This window comes from Pongo pygmaeus, chromosome 8 (genome assembly GCF_028885625.2).
Source record: "Pongo pygmaeus isolate AG05252 chromosome 8, NHGRI_mPonPyg2-v2.0_pri, whole genome shotgun sequence".
Classification (NCBI taxonomy): domain Eukaryota; kingdom Metazoa; phylum Chordata; class Mammalia; order Primates; family Hominidae; genus Pongo; species Pongo pygmaeus.
Window position 1 is genome coordinate 54,760,551 of NC_072381.2, and position 22,196 is coordinate 54,782,746.

The 22,196-nt window shown below is 37.5% G+C and overlaps 1 protein-coding gene across 7 annotated transcripts in view; it reads right to left on the reverse strand.

Annotated features, from left to right (window-relative positions):
• PARG (poly(ADP-ribose) glycohydrolase) overlaps positions 1-22,196 on the reverse strand; it is a 122,389-nt gene that overhangs the window by 67,098 nt on the left and 33,095 nt on the right. The gene's annotated exons all lie outside the window — the stretch shown is intronic.

The window sequence follows — 22,196 nt, forward strand, 5'->3', positions numbered from 1 at the left end:
AAATGACTGCCTCTTTATAATCTGCCTCTTTAACTCTGTTAAAAATAAAAAAACTGAATTTTTAAAAAATCACGCATTCATAGATGACATTCTACTATTTTAGAGGTATGCACTAAAGATACTGGCTTCTCTATACCTGAAAATGTATAAAATATATTAATGCATTTGTTGAAAATATTCAAACTCTTCCTGTTAATAATTTGTCTTTTTTTTTTTTTTTTTTTTTTTTAATAGAAACAAGGTCTTCCTCTGTTGCCCAGGCTGGAGTGCTGTGGCATGATCATAGCTCACTGTAACCTTGAACTCCTGGGCTCAAAAAATCTCTTCCTGCCTCAGCCTCCTGAGCAGCTAGGACTGCTTTTTAAAACTATTTATTCTGAAATAATTATAGATTCACAGGATGTTACAAAAATACTACAGAGGTACAGTATACCTCTCACCCAGTTTCTCTCAATGGTTACATTTTACATTACTATAACATACTAAAAACCAGGAATACTAGTACAATGTATATCATTCTATGCCATTTTATCACACGTACATTTCTGTAATCGCCACCAAAATCAAGATGCAGAACCATTCCACTACAATAAAGATCTTATGCTACCCATTTATAGTCCCCAGCTTCCTTCCTCTCGCTCTTCCTAACACCTAACACCCACTAATTTGTTTTTCAGCTGAAAAATTTTGCCATGTTACCTAAATGGAAACATACAAGTCTTTTGAAATTGACTTTTTTAACATCGCTTAATGCCCTTAAAAGGCATTCAAGTTATTCCAAGTATCAATAGTTCACTCCTCCTCATTACTAAGTAGAATTCCATGGTATGAATATAATATTATATAATATTCCATGGTTTGTTTAGCAATTTCACCTACTGAGAGGCACTTTGGTTGTTTTCAGTTTTGTACTATTATAAATAAAGCTATCTTTACTCTCAACCTACCTATATTGTTGTCTGAAATCACTTCCTGTAAACAGCACCATGTGTCATTTTTAAAATTCACTCTGCAAATCTGTCTTTTAATAGATGAATTTAGGTCATTTATGTTTAATGTAGTCTTTGATATGTTGAAACTTATATCTGTTATTTCATTTTATTTCTTTTATCTGTTTTCTTTTCCCTTCCTCCTTATGGGTTACTTGAACATAGTTTAAAATTCCATTTTTGTTTATCTAAAATGTTTCTGACTGCATCTCTTTGAATAGATGTTTTTTTAAAGTAGCTGCTGAAGGACTGCATTACATATAACTTACCAACATTTACTGGTGTCAACATTTCACCAGTTCCAGTAAAGTGTAGATTTTACCTTCCTTTAAATTCCTTTACCCTTCTCCATTTATAATGTAAATATCTTCAATATTTCCTCTACGTACATTGATAACTATACTATTTTACAATATTTGAAAACAGTGAAAAAAGTCAAACATAATTTACAACATTCAAAAAAGTTTTTAAAAAGTCTATTATATTTACTATATTTTTACTCTTTGTTGTTCTTTCTTCTTTCCTGATGTTCCATGATTCCTTTCTTTTATAATTTATTTTCTGCTTCAGGAAATTTCTTTAGACATTACTTTATGTTAGGTCCACTGATGTCAAGTTCTCTTTTCCTTCACCTGAGAACGTCGTGGTTTCCTCTTTCTTTCTGAAGAATATCTTAATTGGATATGGAATTCTGGGTTGACAATTCTTTCCTTAGTCCTCAAAATTTTGTGTCACTTCTTTCTGGTCTCCATGTTTGCTGCTGAGAGATCCATTGTCATTCAAACTGTTTCTGTATAGGCACTGTGTTTCAAGATTTTTTCTTTGCCTTTGGTTTTAAGAAATGTAATTATAGTATGTCTTGGTATGAATTTCTTTGGGTTTATCCTATTTAAGTTTCGGTCAGCTTCTTGAATCTGTAGATTTATGACTTTTGTCAAATTTTGGAAGTTTTCAGCCATTATTTCTTTGAATATTTTTTCAGTCCCACCCTCTTTCCCCTCCCTTTCTGTCCACACAAAGACACAAATGTTATATCTAAACTCTGGGTTTTGTTTTTTCATCTATTTTCTCACTGCTGTTCAGACTGAGTAATTTCTCTTAATTTCTTCCAAGTTCACTGATTCTTTCCTTTATCATCCCCATTCTCCATTAAACCTCTCTATTCCATTTTAAAAATTCAGTTACTATATTTTTCAGTTCTAAAATTTCCATTTGGTTTCTCTGGATAGTTTTTTTTTTTTTTTTTCTTTGCTGGGACTTTCTATTTTTTCATTTGTTTCAAGTATGTTTATAATTGCTCAGCCTTCTTGTGATGGCTACTTTAAAATAATCGTCACACAATTCACATCTGTATTCTCCTGGTGTCTATTGATGTTCATTTTTCATTTCAGTTGAGATTTTCCTGATTCTTTTCTGGTCATGAGGGACTTTTTACTGAAATTTGGATATTTGGGTATTATAAATCTTTGGATCTTCTTTAAATCTTCAGCCAGAGCAGGCCTTCTATGATACTGTGCCAGCAGGGGAATGGGATAGCTACTTCATTACTAGCAATTGAGGGTAAAAATTCATGTTCCCCAGTCATCCTTTAGTACCCAAAGTGGAAAGTGAGAGAGGTACCTTGATAGTGCTGGGTTGGGGTGAGAGTTCAAGCTCCCCACTAGGTCTTTACTGATACCACTTTGGTGCCATGTACTCTCCTAGGGTCCCATAGTCCCTGCTGGTTAGTGGTCTTCTACCTTTCAGAGTCTTATGTTTGTTTTACATACAAGGTCCCCTGTTTTTTGCTGTAATTAGTGGGAAGGACAGAGAGAAGTGCCTATTCAACCATGTTAAACCTAAAGATATTAAACCTTAAGTGTCTTAACAGGCTGACACGTCTTCTTTGGGTATCCATCTTTGTCTTTTAAAACTGACATGAGTGGCTGCTGCAGTGCTCTGCTGACAAGCTTTACAATATTGCTTATTTATCTGATGAAGCATTATTGCACTGTACTTCTTCACAACTGTCAACACGCCAGAACTATGTCTAATGCTGCTTTGGAAACACAAAAAGGGAACCTAAAAATGTCATTTAAGAACATAAGCGACTAAACTACTGTTTGAGATGGAATGCATAATCTAAAATATCACCATGACCTTATAACCTGTACAATGCAAACTGGGATGCAAGTAGGGAAAAGTTATTTAAGATGTACATCATTTCTTAACTTCAAGAAAAGCAAGAGCCATTGGTCAAATCTTCTATAACAATTAAAGAAAAATAAACATATATTACTTATTATGATGATAATGATGATTATAAGGGAGGTAAGCATTTACATGATGGTAAAAAAAGAAAGTTGTATTAAATTCTCCCACAAGTAAAACCCTGCCCTCTACTGGATAGTCTGCATAGATAATTACATACAGCGAGTGTTTTGATCTGTGCGTGTGCGCGTGTGTGTAGCAACTTTTTATTCTAGTCCCACAAATTGGCTGTATATGTATGTAATATATATTATACATATATTTCAGTCAGAATTGATACAACAAATTTCAAAATTATACTATTTTGCCTATCTCCTTTCCTTAGATTATAGATCTGTTCATTCATGTGATTGGCTGATAAACAAATACCTGAAGAACTATTATGTGTCAGGAATTGTGCCAGAAGATGACAGAAGAGTAAACAGTAACAGACGTGGTCACTGACCTCATGAATCTCATGGCACAAAGCCCTATCCTCTCCCTGTGACCCCCAATACATCAGCCCTAACCTAGGAGGGCAGTAACAACTGCAACCACATCATAGTGACTGTGGACAGGCTATTTTTTTTTCTTCTCTCCACAAATAGAAACAAGCTACTAAAATAAAGGAACTAAATCTGCCAAACATCAAAATATTAAAAATTATTTAAATATCTACAAACATACAAATAGAAAAGAGATATTTACTTATTTCTTCTTTCTTTGAGTATCTGATTAACTACATACATCTGTTAAATGTGCTCTAAAATTTATGAAAGACATATTTATACATGACTAAGTACCATACCTGACATATGGAAAGTATTAAATATTGACTACTGAACTTTGAACTAATAAGTGAAATCTGTAGCTCACAAAATGAGAAGACCAGTGTTATTTCAATAAAAGAAAATATTTCCATAGATCTTTTTCAAACAGTTCAGGGCAAACAGCTTTAAAAAAGTAATCAGGCCAGGCATGGTGGCTCATGCCTGTAATCCCAGCACTTTGGGAGGCCAAGGCAGGCAAATCACCAGGTCATGAGATCGAGACCATCCTGGCTAACATGGTGAAACCCTATCTTTACTAAAAATATAAAAAATTAGCCAGGCGTGGTGGCACATGCCTGTGGTCCCAGTTACTCGGGAGGCTGAAGCAGGAGAATCGCCTGAACCTGGGAGGCAGAGGTTGCAGTGAACCGAGATCGTGCCACTGCACTTCAGCCTGGGCGACAGAGTGAGACTTTGTCTCAAAAATAAATAAATAAAAAATAAAAAAATTTAAAAAAAAACACAAATCAATGAATATAAGAAATAGCACAAGCTGCTCCATTTTCTCTATTGGTCTAAACCTAGTTAGATCCTAATAAAATTGTGAAAAGTTACTAACAATCCTCTTTAATAAAAAAAATCAAAATTCATATGAAAAGTCTAGGATGTGAAATTTTAGACAATTTTTCAATAAGAAGTACACCACTCCAAAACCTAAATAGCAAAGAGGAAATATCCTCATAATCCTATGGTCCATATATATATATATATATATATATATATATATATATATATATATTTTTTTTTTTTTTTTTTTTTTTTTTTTGAGATAGAGTCTCACTCTGTCACCCAGGCTGGAGTGCAGTGGCATGATCTCAGCTCACTGCAACCTCCACCTCCCAGATTCAAGCGATTCTCCTGCCTCAGCCTCCTGAGTAGCTGAGACTACAGGCACACACCACCACACCTAGCTAATTTTTGTATTTTTAGAGATGGGGTTTTGCCATGTTGGCCAGGCTGGTCTCAAACTACTAACCTCAGGTGATCCACCTACCTCAGCCTCCCAAAGTGCTGGGATGACAGGCATGAGCCTGTAATACTGAAGATGGGTGATGGAAACTGGGAGGTTCGTTACCCTATTTTATTTTCGTATATGTCTGAAATGCTTCTTTAAAAAAAAATTTCCTGGCCAGGCGTGTTGGCTCACACCTGTAATCCCAGCACTTTGGGAGGCTGAGGTGGGTGGATCAACTATGTTCCTAATATTAACATAACCAATATTTATACCTAAGTTTCTTTTTCCTCTTACATGGATGCATTTATCAGTTGAAATTATGTTGCTCAATTCAGTATTTTTTCTCACCAAATATGACAAAAAAGGCATTTTTTACATCACTAAAGGCAAAATGTTTTTTAAAATGTCATGTATTTTCACTGAAGAAAATCAATGTAAACAAAAAGAAAAGAAATATTACCCATAAGCCCACTGCCAAGATATCCTCTTCTCAGATATAAACAGATGCATATTTCCTCCCCAAACTTCTTCTGAGAACTTAGGTGTGTGTGCATATAAACACACAGTTTTGTGTTACGTTAATTTTTTAAATATATTTTTCTACAACTTGTTTTTGCCTTAAGAGAAAGCCTAAAAAGTCTTTCCATATTATGCAATGACAAATGCTACACAGTATTCCAAAGTAGAGTATAATAATTTTTGTAATCATTCACCTTTGAGAACCATTTTTCCCAACATTTTAAAAAATTTCAAAAATACAGCGAAGTTAAAATAACTATACACTGAATACCCAAATACTATTTGGTTTCTATGATTAACATTTTATATTTGCTTTTGTCATGTTGTCATCTGTCCATTCTTCTGACCATATATCAAAATGTATTTTTTAATGCGTTCTGAGGTAAGTTGCAAGCATTCCACCCCATCACTTCCGTTTGCATATCAGCAACTAGAGTTCACGCCAGGCACGGTGGCTCACCCCTGTGATCCCAGCACTTTAGGAGGCCAAGGCAAGTGGATCACTTGAGGCCAGGAGTTCAAGACCAGCCTGGGCAAGATGGTGAAACCCTATCTCTACTAAAAATACAAAAATTATTTCACTGTATGAATACACCCACAATTTGTTTATTCATTCTCTTGTTGATAGATACCTGGGCTGTCCCCAGGTTTTGGCTATTATAAGTAAAACTGCTATAAACATTCTTCTACAAATCTTTTTGTGTGCATATATTTTCGTATCTCATAGGTAGGTATAGAAAGAAATGAAATTAATGGGTAATAGGGTAAGTATATGTTCAGTTTTCTAAAAAACAGCCAGACCTTTTTCCAACATTGTAGTACATTTTAAACTCCCAACAACAAAGTATGAGAGTTGCAACTGTGCCATATCGCTACCTACATTTGATCTTTTAGCCTTTCTAGCTCCTGCAGGCTAATATCTTATTCTAGTTATAACTGGCATTTCTCCAGTGACAAATAATATCAAGCATTTTTTAATGTGCTTATTGGCAATTTGTATACCTTCCTTTGTGAAATGCCTTTCAAACTCTTGCTCATTTTCTAGTGAGGCTGGCTGTCTTTTTATTTTTCAATTGTAGTTCTTTATATATTCTGGATACATGTCCCTTGTCAGATAAACATTTTGCAAATATTTCTCCCTGTCTTTTAAAATTTATTTATTTCTATTTATTTATGTGAGACAGGGTCTCACTGTGTCACCAAAGCTGGAGTGTAGTGATGCAATCACATCTCACTGCAGTCTTGACCTCCCAGGCATCAATCCTGTCACCCTCAGCCTCCCAAGTAGCTGGGACTACAGGTGTGTGCCACCATGCCTGGCTAATTTTTGACTTTTTTTTTTCCTTTTTTTTTTTGAGATGGAGTCTCCCTGTGTCACCCAGGCTGGGGTGCAGTGGCGCGATCTTGGCTAACTGCAAGCTCTGCCTCCCAGGTTCACGCCATTCTCCTGCCTCAGGCTCCCGAGTAGCTGGGACTACAGGCACCTGCCACCACGCCCAGCTAATTTTTTTTGTATTTTCAGTAGAGACGGGGTTTCACAGTGTTAGCCAGGTTGGTCTTGATCTCCTGACCTCGTGATCCACCCGCCTTGGCCTCCCAAAGTGCTAGGATTATAGGCGTGAGCCACCATGCCCGGCCTAATTTTTGGATTTTTAATAGAGACCACTGCCATGTTGTCCAGACTGGTATTGAACTCCTGGGCTCAAGCAATGCATCTACCTCAGCCTCCCAAGGTGCTGAGATTACAGGTGTGAGCCACCACACCTGGCCTCCAAGTGATCCTTCCACCTCAGCCTCCCAAGTAGCTGGGACCACAGGCATGTGCCACCATGCCCAGCTAATTAATTTTTTTTTTTTTTTTTGTAGAGACAAGGTCTCCCTATGCTGCCCAGGCTGGCCTTGAACTCCTGTACTCCAGTGATCCCTCTGCCTTGGCCTCCCAAAGTGCTGGGATAACAGGCATGATCCAATGCGCCTGGCATCCCTGTCTTTAGCTTGACTATTTTCCTAATGTCTTTTTGTCACAAGTATTTATGAGTTTTTTTCTTTTATAGCTAATGTTTCCCATTAGCTATAAAAGCTATATGTCCTAGGAAATCTTTGTCGACTCCTAAGCTACAAAGATGTTTTCCTCTGGAAGCTTTATAGTTTTTGCTTTTTCAGTTAGAATTTAGAATTATTTTCTAAGTATAGTATGTGGGAAGGGGCAATTTATTTTTTTAAGCCCACATGGAAATCCAGTTTCGCCAACACCATTTGTTGAAAAGACACTTCTTTGCCCTTGTTGTATTGCTTTGGCATTTTTGTTGAAAATCAAATGACCGTATAAACATGGGTCTGTTTCTGGGTTTACTACTTGGTTCCACTGATCAATTTGATTGTTATGTCAGTATCATATTGTATGCATTTCCTTGAGCTGCTGTGACAAAGAACCACAAAGCAGGCAGCTTAAAACAACAAAAATGTATTATCTCACAGTTCTGGAGTCTAGAAATCTGAAACCAGTTGTTGGTAGTATCACGCTCCCTATGAAGGCTCTAAGGCTCTTCCTGGCCTCTTCCTAGCTTCTGGTGGCTTCTAGCAATCCCTGGGGTTCCTTGGCATGCAGATATATCAGTCCAATCTCTACCTCCATCATCATATAAGCGTTTTCCCTAAGTGTCTTTGTCTCTGTGTCCTTTCCTTCTCTCATAAGGACACCAGTCATTGATTTAGGGTACACCATAATCCAGTGTGGCCTCATCTTAACTAGTTACATCTGCAAAGACTGTATTTCCAAATAAAGCCACATCCTGAGAGTCCAGGTGGACATTAATTTGGGGGGACACTATTCAACTCACCACATATACTGTCTTGTTTACTGTAGTCTTATTGTAAGTATCCAAAGCAATTCACGTAAGTCTGCAAACTCTGCCCTTCTTATTTACAATTTCTTTGTAAATAAGGGTCCTTTATGTTTCCATATAAATTTTAGGAATCAGCTTTGCATTTTCTACAAAATGCCTGCTTGGTATTATGATTGGAACTGCATATAGGGAGAACTGATATCTTTTTTTTTTTTGAGATGGAGTTTCACTCTTGTTGCCCAGGCTGGATTGCAATGGCATGATCTTGGCTCACTGCAACCTCTGCCTCCTGGGTTCGAGTAATTCTCCTGCCTCAGCCTCCTGACTAGCTGGGATTATAGGTGCCCGTCACCACGCCTGGCTCATTTTTTTGTACTTTTAGTACAGATGGGGTTTCACCATGTTAGCCAGGCTGGTCTTGAACTCCTGTCCTCAAGTGATCCACCCATCTCAGCCTCCCAAAGTGCTGGGATTATAAGCGTGAGCCACCGCACCCGGCCGAGAACTGATATCTTAACCACACTGCGTCATCTGGTCCATGAACATGGTAGATATTCTTTTATTCAGGTTTTCTTCAATTTCTCTCAGCAATGTTTTACGGTCTTCAAGATACTGGTCTTACACATTTTTTGTTAAATTTATTTCTACGTATTTTACAGTTTTTTAACGCTATTTTTAATGAAATTTTTAAAATTTCATTTATGGCAAGTATATAAAAATATAATGATTTTTGTATACTGACCTTATGTCTTGCTAAATAAATTAGTTCTAATAGTTATTTTTTAAGTTCCTTGAGTTTTTCTGCATAAACAAACACCGTCAACTACAAATAGAAACAGTTTTACTTCTTCCTTTCTGATTTTCAAACATTTTATTTCTTTTTCTTGCCTTACTGCATTGGCTAGGATTTCTAGTACAATGTTAATAAGAATGAAGAGTGTGTGTATTCTTGCTTTTCCCCCAATCTTTGGGAAGAGTATTTCATATTTCACCATGAAGCATGATTTTAGTAGTAGGTTTTTCACAGATACTCTTTATCAGATTGAGGACATAGTTGTTAATAGTTTTTTTGTTTGTTTTTTGTTTTTTTCTGGAGACAGTCTTGCTTTGTCACCTAGGCTGGAGTGCAGTGGTGCGATCTTGGCTCACTGCAACCTCTGCTTCCTGGGTTCAAGTAATTCTCCTGCCTCAGCCTCCCAAGTAGCTGGGACTACAGGTGCATGCTACCACGCCCAGCTAATTTTTGTAATTTTAGTAGAGATGGAGTTTTACTGTGTTGGCCAGGCTGGTCTCAAACTCCTAACCTCAGGTGATCCACCCACCTTGGCCTCCCAGAGTGTTAGGATTACAGGCATGAGCCATTACTCTCAGCCTGCTAACAGTTTTTTAGTCTGAATGGTTACTAAATTTTGTCAAGTGCTTATTCTGCATCTATCACAATAATCATACATTGTTTAAAATATAAATATATTTTAATTGTATAAAATATAAAATATAAATCCAATCCTGCATTTCTGAGATAAACTCTGCTTAGTAATCATGTATTATCCTTTTTACATATTTCTGGATTTCATTTGCTAATATTTTATAAAATCTTTGTCACATACTAGTATCGGAGGTGTGTGTATATATATATATATATATATATATGGCTTTATAAATGAGTTGGAAAGTGCTCCCTCCTCCTCTCTTCTTTGAGTTTCTGTGAACTTAGTATTATATCTTCCTTAAATGTTTCAGAGAACTGATCAGTGGAAACATCTTGGTCCACATAGTAACCAATGTTTAATTAGGTATATTTTACTAGGTATTAATCCTTTGTCTCATATATGTTAAAATAGTCTCCCCTCTCTGTCATGAAACCACTAGTTTTATTACTTTTATTTTTTAATATCTAGAATATAGCATACTTGAGCCCCTTTTTCAGTTTTATCTTTATCCTTTCTGTTGCTTGTTTGCTACTGCCCAGTGATACTTAACTATTTGCACCTCCCTAATGTACCATACTGACTTCATTAAATACTATGATCAAATCACAGCCTTTTGAACCTATTTTCTTACTTATAAAATGAAAATATCTTGCAGAGATGTGGTCAGAATTATAAGCTTTTCAACAAATAACAGCTAGTATTATGATGATGATGATGCATTATTTTACCCTCTGCCTTGTTTAACTTTTTACTACCATTAAACCATGAATTATGCTTCAGGACTCAGTTCCCATCTCCCTGGGAAGCCTTCACTAATTGCCTGACTGCCCATTACTCTATGACTCTAGAGCCAAATGTACATACTTGTATTAGAACACTTACTGCGGTTATTACAATTATTTATCTGCATTTCCTGTCCTCTGATCTGTGAAACACACAAAAAAAATTTTAACATCTTGTGGCCCCCCAGTACTAAGCATAGTATTTAGTGCTCATTATTTGCTGAATAAAGAGTTGACAAAACCAAAAACATTGCATTTTATCTTCAAAGTATCCTTGCAAGATAGAAAGGATAAGGGCATCTAGAGAGACTAAAGCTCCAAGAAATAAGCAATTTGCCCACATTCAAAAACTTAGTGGTGGTTGGGGGCAGTGGCTCACACCTACAATCCCAGTACTTTGGAGGCCAAAGCAGGTGGATCACTTGAGGTCAAGAGTTCAGGACCAGCCTGGCCATCTCTACTAAAAATACAAAAATTAGCTGAGCACTGTGGCCCACACCTGTAGTCCCAGCTATTCGAGTGGCTAAGGCATGAGAATCGCTTGAGCTTGGGAGGTGGAGGTTGCAGTGAGCCGAAATCATGCCACTGCACCTCCGGCCTGGGTGACAGAGCAAGACTCTGTCTCAAAAAACAAACAAACAAACAAACAAACAAACAAACAAAAAGACATTGGGACTAGATACCAGAGCTTTTCTTCCCAGGTTCACAAGGAAGGATATAAAAGAAATACTGGCCAAGAAACTGGAAGACTAGTTATAGGTCTAGATCTGCATTTACTCTCATATTAACCATAGAAAAATCCCTAAATTCTTTATTTCCTCATCCACAGTAAGGATAATTCTACTATAACTTTAACCTACAGAGTTACAAAAGCTTTCAGATATAATAGTGTTTTATGAATTCTAAAGCTCCATATAAAAAGTATTAATGTCTAATGGGCCAGTAACTCTCAAACTTTCTGGAGCCTCCTTCTTCTTTTATCACTCCCATATCAATTAACTGCCAAGTCCTATATTGACTGATCCAGCAGGATCTCACACATTTATTACCTCATCTTAATCACTACTAAAGTACCCTCAGCCCTCATCCAGTCTCATCAAGATTACTACAATAATCTAACTGCTGCATTGCTGACAGCCCACCTTCAGTTTCTGCCCAAGTAGGCTATGATGTGCTTCTGCTCCACTTCAAAGCTTTCAATGGCTTTCTGCTGCCTTTTCAATACAGAACAAATCCCTTGAACTAACAGTCAAGCTCCCTTACCCTAGATCTTATCTAGTCTCATTCAGCACATATATATAACATACACACACACACAAACTCTACCTTCTGTGCAGCCTACATACTAGAAACTCAGAAATTCATTTTTCTATAGCATCTGTTTGTGCTGCTACAGATACGATCCTGGAATATCTTTCCTTCTTAACTCCAAAACTTATCCAACCTTTTGATCTTGCTCAAATAATAGTTTGCTTCAAGTCTATCCAAATTTACTCTCCAGCTAGAAAATAATTCTCCCTCTTGTAATTTATTTGAACTTTTTTTCACAAGACACTTAAGACTTTCTGCTTTCTGTTGTTATTTATGAACGTGCCTTCTAGCCCTTACTAGAAGCTCCTTTAAGACAAGATTTATGATTGATTCACCATTCCTACAACAGTGGTGTTCATATGTAAAACTGTCAATAAAAATATGTTAAATTAACTGACACTTTCTATCTGGATTAGCTGATTTTACAAAGCTCATCCTCCTCCTCTCCATTGCCTTTCAGAATCTCTATTACTTAGCAAAAATATTATAGCTTTGTTTTGTGTAAGTTGATTAAACTGTCTATAGGCTAAGCTTTCTATACTGGAACTACCTCTAAGTTTTCCCAAGTCTAAAGCACAGGCTCACATTTCAAAAATTAAAAGTACAAAAACATTAAATGTTAGAGGAAAATCAATCATACTACTAAATTATGTAAGGGTAAAAAAATCAACTGGAGAAGGTGAAAGTTTCTAACATTTATCTGTGCATGACTCAGGCTGACACTTTGAAGAGAAGAATGTGACAGCTTACAAGAAAAGAAACTCACTCATTCCCCTTAATTTCTGAAGGCTCATGAAAGTCTGACAGGCCAGCCACAGGGTGATCTCTCACGTGTATCGCCCATGACAATTATGGCTTCAATAAAAATGGTCTCCATTTTTAATAAACTCCAACTGGTTTTCAGGAAATAGCCAGGCTAACATGCTCATATTTAAGAAGGCATATTTAACCAATTAGCAGCTAACTAGTTCATGGACCTAAATAAGACTGTGCGTGGAGAGGTAGCAGAGGGCAAGGTGGTGTGAAAGGCTGAGTCCGGGGGTCAGCTGTGGTGACACATACAAACGGCTGTGCTGAGGATCACCTCGCCCCTCTACTTTCTTTTGGTTTGATTTGGTTTTCCTCTTTAAACAGCTATTAAGAGTCTCCCTATGAATTTTCAAAGTGTTTATGACTCAAATGTGGGAAATGCTGATAAAAATCATAGCTCATTATAAGCATTTGAAATGATTTGCCCTAATGATAGATAAATGAAATATACCGAGTTTTTAAAGTACTCTGTAATTCACACTGGAAATAACCTGCAGTTGTCCTTATATTAATTTGACAGTTGCTTAATATGAAATAATCGGGCTGCTATACAGACAATTTGTTTCCTCCCCATCAAGGATTGCCAGCAGAAGGGGGAAAAGAGGAAAAGAAGTGCTAAGCAATGAAACCTCCTTTCATTTTTAGTCTCCACTCCTATGGCCCAGCTCTTATCAGCTAGTGCAGAACGAAGGAGGAGGAATGAAGGGAGAAAGAGTCCTCCTGCCAATTCTCACCACAACCCTACTTCCAATCTCTCCTAAGCACTGCTGTGTTTCTAGTGACAGAACTCTGCATTAGTTTTTCACTTCAGAAAACAAGCCATTAGAGGTTTAAAATTCACAGAATTTCTAGATGTGGTGGAAATTTCACCATCATGGCTCCTAATTCCAAATAATTAACAACTAGTCTGGGAACACAATCAGTTTAGGAAGAAGATCTTCATCCAATTCTTGAAACAAAATATGCCTCTAATCAAAAACAGTCACACTATCTTCCTACACAAACTTCATTAAACATGAAGAATAGAATTGTGTAGGTTTATAAAACATGAAGGAAGTTCTTCTTTAAACAGTATTTATTGCACAATCATATCTATTTTCATGCTAATAATAAACAGAAGAATTCTTACTTTAGAAAAGACAAAACATAATAATACACCCTCATTATCCTATGCCTCCAAAGAATTTACTTCTCAGTACTATTATGGTAAATGATTATTCCTTAGGAAATAAACCCACACTGGCACAAGACGCTCGGACAGGTCTTTCCTATTTCTCACTTCTATTACTGTATGACTACATGGCCATATCCATCAATCACTTTTGCAAACACCAACAAACCACATTGCTATTATGTCCAAGCCAATGGATACTTTCAATACCATATAGTCACATTATTATCCATCTTTATAGACAGGCAATCAAACTCAACATGACAAAATTTCAGAGAAACAGCTAATGGTGATATAAGTTTTCTAGTCCTAGAAGTAAAATGGATGTAATTTGTCCAAGAAATACAGGTGAGCAGTAACTTCAATATTTTATTATAGTTTATACTTTTAAATAATTAGCAGGTTTTTTCAACTCTAAGAAGTACTCTGAAAAATACTTATTTTTCAGTAATATATATTTTTAAGAGATGGGGGTCTCACTTTGTCACCCAGGCTGGAGTGCACTGGTGTGATCATAGCTCACTGCCGCCTCGAACTCTTAGGCTCAAGGGATCCTCCTGCCTCGGCCTCCCAAGTAGCTGGGACTACAGATGCATGCTACCACACCCAGCTAATTTTTTAAAAAATTTTTGTAGCAATGGGGTCTCACCATCTTGCCCAGGCTGGTCTTGAACTCCTGGGCTCAAGTGATCATCCCACCTCAGCCTCCCAAAGTGCTAGAATTACAAGCATGAACCACCACACCCAGACTTAAGTAATTTTTACGGTAGTTCAATGACAGCTTAGCACACTCACAGCGCTATTATAAAATGTGCCATGCAAATCAAGTAACGTGCATACATACATATTATAGTGCTTAATTCTTAATTTAATTATCGAATTATCCAGTATGAAATAATAATATTACAGTCTGAACTTCACTGTTGTTAAGGATGAAACAAAACTAATTTTCCTAAAAGGCTTGAGGACACTCTCTGGAAGTGCACTCTTTGGAGAAAGAATAAAAATGCAAATACATTAGTAGTTAAAACAAATGCTATTACAATGAAAAGATCTTTATTAAAAATGGACAAGTTCTACTCAACAACTGAATTATTTGAAGTAATATCCAATCTAAAAAAATTCAAAATGCAGTCAAACAATGTTGAGAAATCTCAGAAGTCCCTGTGAGCAGGTTTCCCAGTAGAAAGATGTCAGATGCAGAAGGATCCTTAGGGATGACCTAGTACATTGCTATTCAGTCTAACTTTCTGCAGTAATGAAAATGTTCTATATCTGTGCTGTCCAGGATGGCAGCCACCAGCCACATGTGGCATTTGAAATGTGGCTACTGTGACTGAAGAACTGAATTTTAAATTTTATTTCATTGTAATTAATTTCTATTTAAATAGCCTATGTGGAAAGTAGCTAGTGTTTGGACTCCACTGATGTAGTCTTTCTTGCTACCCCACTCCAATGAAATAGTCACCAGGGCAACTGAAAGAAGACTCAGGGGTTTTCAGACATATGTAGATACAACTACAGATGATTAAAACCTTTTTGTTTAGAGGTTTTAAAATACACCCAATTTTATTCAACTGCATCAGGCTACTTTTGGTAACTCCAATTCATTTTAAAAGAAGGATGAAAATGGTCAAATATTCCTCTTGAAGTAATTTTGGTTTTATAGCCTATATAAAAACAAAGGCATATGAGGACCGATGTGGCACGTAGCTATATCACATAAAACATCAAGAGGTCAGGTTCAATCTATCATCTAGGGCATTCATCCTCCTTTTGCATGCAGGGAATTAAAGAGGTAAATGGGTCCCTGAAGTGTGAACTTACAGAGCTCAGAAATCCAAGAAAGAGAACAGCCTCTCCCTTCTACTGAATTCTAGTCATGTATTGCTACTTAGTCCAAACACATATTGAACACCCACTTTGTCCAGGACATTAGACTGAGCACTGTGAAAAATAAACACCAAGACAAACAATACAAGGTATCTGTCCTCTAGAAACTTACTACTTTTTAGGGTAAAAATGCTACATAACAACTATAAAGCCTGGGCACAGTGGTTCATGCCTGTAATCTCAGCACTCTGGGAGGCCAAAGCATGAGGATCCCTGAAGGGCAAGAGTTTAAGACCAGCTTGGGCAACATAGTGAGACTCGGTCTCTACAAAAAAAAAATTTTTTTTTTTGAGACGGAGTCTCACTCTGTTGCCAGACTGGAGTGCAATGGCGCGATCTCGGCTCACTGCAACCTCCGCCTCCCGGGTTCAAGTGATTCTCCTGCCTCAGCCTCCAGAGAAGCTGCAACTTACACACCACCACACCCAGCTAATTTTTTATTTTTAGTAGAGACGGGGTTTCACCATGTTCGTCAGGATGGTCTCGATCTCTTGACCTCGTGATCTGCTTGCCTCAGCCTCCCGAAGTGCTGGGATTACAGGCGTGAGAGCCACCACGCCTGGCCAAAAAAAATTTTACTTAGGTAGGTGTGGTGGTATGGACCTGTAGTCCCAGCTACTCTGGAAGCTGAGGTAGGAGGATCTTGCTTAAGCCTAGGAATTTGAGGTTATGATGAGCCATGATTATGGCCCTGCACTCCAGCCTGGAGGACAGAGCAAAGCCCTGTCTCTGGAAAAAAAATAAACAAAAAAGACCATAGTAAAGGTTACGCATACTGGCCTTACCTTTTCTCTCTACCAATCACCAGTCGCAAATGGTCAACTATCACCTTACACAAAATAATTCCTAAATCTCTCAGTAAGTGATTGTGGTTCAAGGCCCACATTTTTGTGTGCTGGACTATTCTCCCTGAATATCCTGAACTCAGTTCAAGAAACATTAACTGTGCATTAGCCATGGGCTAGAAAATAGTAAGATGCCCTGGAAAAACTGGGCCTCACGAATATTCAGACATTTCGTGGCTATATGATGCCTAATGTAACAAGCACATGGAGTTGTGCACAGGTACTACTGTGAGCACACAGAGTTTTTAGTAGAGGCTGAGAGGACAAAAAAGGATACTCAGAGGAGATAAAAACTGAGCTGAGTCTTGAAGGCTGGATTAAGAAGCAAGCAAACACCATGACAGAGAACCACAAGTAATTTAGAGTCATTAGACCATCAGGTTTGGAGCAGGAAAAGTGGCATGAAATGATGCCAGAGAGGTGGGCAGAGGCAAGGTCATGGAATGCCATAAATATCACCAATAGAGTTGAAAAGAGATGAAATGCCATGGAAGGTTTTAAGATCTATGCTTCAGATAGCTCACTGTGTGTAAGCAGCATGAAGGATGGATTTGAAGGAATCAACTGCACACAGGGGTCGGCTAGGTGACTGTTAACAATATACTAGCTGAGTCATGATGATGGTATGGAGGAGACAAGTTTAACAGAAATAGAGGCGAAACTCAAGAAGTATTTAGGAAGTAAAATTATGACATCATACTGTAAGATGAGGAAATGGTAGATCAGCAGAAAAAGGTGGCTGAGGCAAAATAGGGCAGCTAAGATGATTAACAAGTTCTGGCTTGAGTGAATGAATAGATAAATGGTGGAACCATTCACTGACAGAATTTGGAAGAGTGGCGACAAGGCTAGTTTTAGGTACTTGTGGAATATCCAGGTGAATAAATCCAATAGTCAATTAGAAGATGGCAGAAAGAGTAAAAGAAAAAAGATTTGCATATAACCTGTATTAAGTGGTATTGAAAGTTCTCACTATGTTAAGTGCGAGGAACATAACAAAGAACAAATCACAGCCTCATACAAGGAAGCTTATAGAAGATGACTGTAAAACATCAATTACAGAACTTTGAGTGGTAATGATGCGTCAAGGTAGGTTCATCAATTGTAGCAAATGCACCACTCTGGTGCGGATGTTGATGATGGGGGAGGGCGTGCATGCCTGGGAGTGGTGAATATATGAGAAATCAGTGTATTTTGCTATGAATCTAAAACTGCTCTAAAAAAAGAAAGTCTAGGTCAGGCACGATAGCTCATGCCTGTAATCCCAGCACTTTGGGAGGCCCAACGTGGGCGGATCACCTGAGGTCAGGGATTTGAGACCAGCCTGGTCAACATGGTGAAACCCCATCTCTACTAAAAATATAAAAATTAGCCAGGCAAGGTGGTGCGTGCCTGTAATCCCAGCTACTCAGGAAGCTGAGGCAGGAGAATCACTTGAACCCAGGAGGCGGAGGTTGCAGTGAGCCAGATCATGCCACTGTACTCCAATCTGGGCAACAGACCAAGAGAACATCTCAAAAATAAATAAATAAATAAATAAAGTAAATTGCAGAAGTGATAGTCATGCTGAACACTAAAAGTCAAGCAAGCACTAACCAGGCAGCAGGGAAAGAGGGACAAGGCCAGAAAAGAAACAGTGACATATGTATCCTAAAGTATAATTGTTTTGGACATGCTGCCCTTGAGGAATGGAATAAGACTAGCTTTTCCTTTGAGATAACAAGAAAGAGAAGCATGAGGTATGTTGAAACTCTTAAAATGAAGAAACTGAAATAATTTACCTTTTAGATGTCCTCAAATCTCTCCAAGAGGTATTAAGTAGGAGCAGACTGATAGTGGAATGTCAGTAAATGTTAGAAAACAATGAAAAGGTTTGGAATCCTAGAGTAATGAGGAAATATATAAAAGATGGCAACAGGAAACAAAGGCCTAGTTAAGATTGAATAACAGGAACTCTTAGCAAGGCCTATCAGTAAGATTTGTTATTCCCTCTCTCTCTCCTTCCCTCTGTCCTCTCACCCTCCTTCCCTCTCTCCTCTCACCATTTATTTCTTCCTCCTTCCCTTTCTTCCTCATTGCAACTGTGCTCTGCAAAGTGTGCTCCATGGAATACTTGCTACAAAGGAAGTCAAAAGCTGTTACATGGAAGCTGTTTATAAATAAGTTTGAAAAAAAGAGGTTTAATTAAATAAAGCTAAGCATGTTTCTTTACTGTAAGACTCCTCAGAGCTATTCCCAGAAGGAGGATATAATATGCAGTACATTCCCCCACCTTAACCATTAACCCTTTACTTACGAAGTGTTAATATTTGTGTAATACAACCTGGGACACAGTGGACCAGAAGAAAAGGGATGAAAGCAGTGGAGTATCAAAAAACAGAAAGCACAGTAGGAATAAGGGAGTAGAAAACTAGGAGGCTGTGGTGGGAGAAGAATTCTGAGCTCATGGCTTTAGAGAAGGAGCTGGCCCAGGGGATAATCAGGTCCAAGCTCTGGTCATTTGTGGTGACATGGGTTAATAAAGTAGAAGGTCTCACACACAGACTTGGGTTTGACTAGCAAATGGTTCATCAACATGAATATCAACTGAACCAAAGTTGCCCAAGGCAATGCCAAGTAACAGCAGAGAGGAAAAGAAGTGTCAAAGATGGGCAGATAACAAGAATGGGAAGAGGGAATATAACCAGATGGCAAAGGATTCAAAGGAACGAAGACTGTTGGAAGCTGGTAGGTGCTTTCCCTGAGGCTGTGATGCTGCTGCTGCTTCTTTTTTTTTTTTTTTTTTTCCAGTAGAAACAGGGTTTCGCCACGTTGGTCAGGCTGGTCTCAAACTCCTGACCTCAAGTGATCTGTCCGCCTCAGCCTCCCAAAGTATTGGGATTACAGGTGTGAGCCACATGCCCAGCCATGTGGTTCTAAATGATGCCAGATCTAAGGCTATGGGCCATTAAGGCCACCTTTTGCTAGGGGGTTTCTTCTTCTTTCTACCTTGAATTCAAATCTTTGAACTTATTGGGCCTCCCTAGCTTTACTCAATTAGTTTTTACGATGAATCTTCCCCTTTCCCTAGCCATTTTCAATTGACCTAATGTTTGGGTAGTATGTTTAATCTGATTCAGCTTCTTTCCTAGGTGCTATGTCAAAGACCGACTCTGACAGCATGTGCCACAGTCCATAGATAAAAATGAGATGTCATTTAGTTACTTAAACTCCCTAAACCTTGGTTTTCCATTCTTCATTTGTAAAACAGAAATATTAATAGCATCTAACACATGAGGTGGTTGTTAGAATTAAATCAGACAAAGCATACTGCTGACACTATAGTTGGTACATAAAAAACTCTAAGTAATAAGCACTACCACCTCCATCGCCAAAGATAACCAAATAAGATGATCCGGCAAACACAAAGGAGATATTTACAGGGAGGATCTTGTAGAAGAGGTGAGTCTGGGATGAGACAGGCCTATGCCTGCAACAGACAGAAGTGTCCAAGAGAAGTGACACTGGAATAGTCTGCAACTTAAGCAGCAGGCATGGAAGAAGGAAAGGATTACAAAGGGAGATAGGAGCCAACTATCAGGAAAGAGGCTATGCATATGGTTACTTAAGGCAGTGAGCAGTTCCAACATTGCACTCCCAGTGGAAGATGTCCTTTGTTTATCTTAGAGCTAGGCTTCTCAGGACTGAGGCAGATTAGACCAAGAGCAAGACCTCAACACATATCACTTTGGAGTTCATTTGAAAATATTCCATATTTCATTACGCTGGAAATGGCCCTTGCTGCAGAAAATGTGTTTTTATAACACTTTTCATGTAATCAAAAAGCATTTGTGGTGACAAGGCACTATGTCACTCAGCTTACTAAAAACTTCGTTAACACATTATAAAGAAAAATTATTTAGCCAGCTTAGAATCTGACAGACTCTTGTAGTAAATCATTACCTGTCATTATCATCACAAGAAATCGAGGATGAGTATTTTTCTTTACTAGTACTAATAGTAAAATAAGGAGAAAGACCATTGGCTCAGTCTTCGGTAAACCATAGCACTAACAGCACCCCCTCATATAAAAGGACCAATGGATCTATTTAGTCTTTGATGAGCAAGTTTACCGCTTGTTTAAATAGGCTACACACTGAAACAATATATAAATTTGAAAAACAGATCTAACGTTCTGTTTTTATTTACTCATTATTTTTACCTTCAGATAAAAATACTACAATAGTCCTTCCAGGGTTAAGTATGAAATGTTACATGTAGATAAGTGTTCAAAGCATACTCAAAAGGACTACAGAATTTATTTTGATGAGTAGGAACATAAGAAGAATAAATGCAAATTAACAGGAATTATAAATCAAGGCATCATGTTTAAGTGTGTTAATAAAATACAAACAAAACAAAACAAAACCTAAAACACTTCAGAGCTAGCTGATAAAGAGAGATATAAATCATGGGCAAGATTGAAACACAGAATTATTTTCACTCCTTTAACAGTAGATTTTTGGATAATGAAATCAACACCACAGCAACATTTAAAAGGAATAACTTCTACTGCTATTTGACCCAAATGAAGGGTTAGAGTTATAGGACAAACTAAGTACTAGCTTAATTTCATTATTAGAATATAAGAGAAAGTCTACTGAATGAATTTTCACTTTTGAGTATCTATAACTTCTAACCTCTTTGTCCACCACATAAATAAATACAATCCAGATAGTGTTTTGCAAACACAAAATAACAACTTCATCAGTGATCTAGTGCATAGAGGGCTCAACTAAGACTGATATTCCATGGTAACTCATCAAGTTTATAAAAGCAAAGTGCCTAGTTCCAATTGGAGTAATCTGTCCTTTGGGATATGCACTATTTAGAAATCATAAATCATAAATATGAGACCCTCAACATATGTCCCAATTCAAAAGCACTCATTACCCAAACCAGGGAGAGAAATTCCACATATTCCATACAAATCTAAAAGTCACAGTTGATCTGTTTCAATATTTTAGTGACTCTGATTAGCTCCCTTTTGGCTCCTATAGTTCTCACGAATTAAATTGAGCTGTAAAGTAAAGCAGACCTTATGATTCCAGAGACTGTGAGTCACCAAGGGAAGAGGTCCAAAAAGGTTAAATTTCCACTGAACTCCAAATCAGAGGTTCGAAAGCTAGAGAGATAAAGACATTAGCTGTAGTCTTATGAAACATTCAAGGCTGCTTTCATTTGATTAGGAGTTTGGTATAGGCTCTTTGTGACAAATATAACAAAGACACTTTATATTTTTTAAGCTTTGAAGAAAATCCCAGAAAACAGATTATCTACGAAGAATGTTAAATCAAGCTAAGTAATAATGTGTTTATATACATTCAGAAACTTACTTCAGTGTTATCAAAAAACCAAACCAAAACAAAACAAAAAATGACCACCAAAAGGCTATCATGGAAGGAGGCCACATTCCTTCAGTTACTGAATAACGAAATCTGTTGTGATTTAAAACGGTAGTTATAACAATTTACTGCCTTAGGTCAGCTTTTCCCAAACTATTTTAAAAAGCACTAACCCTCCATGAAATGTTTATAGACAGTCTGG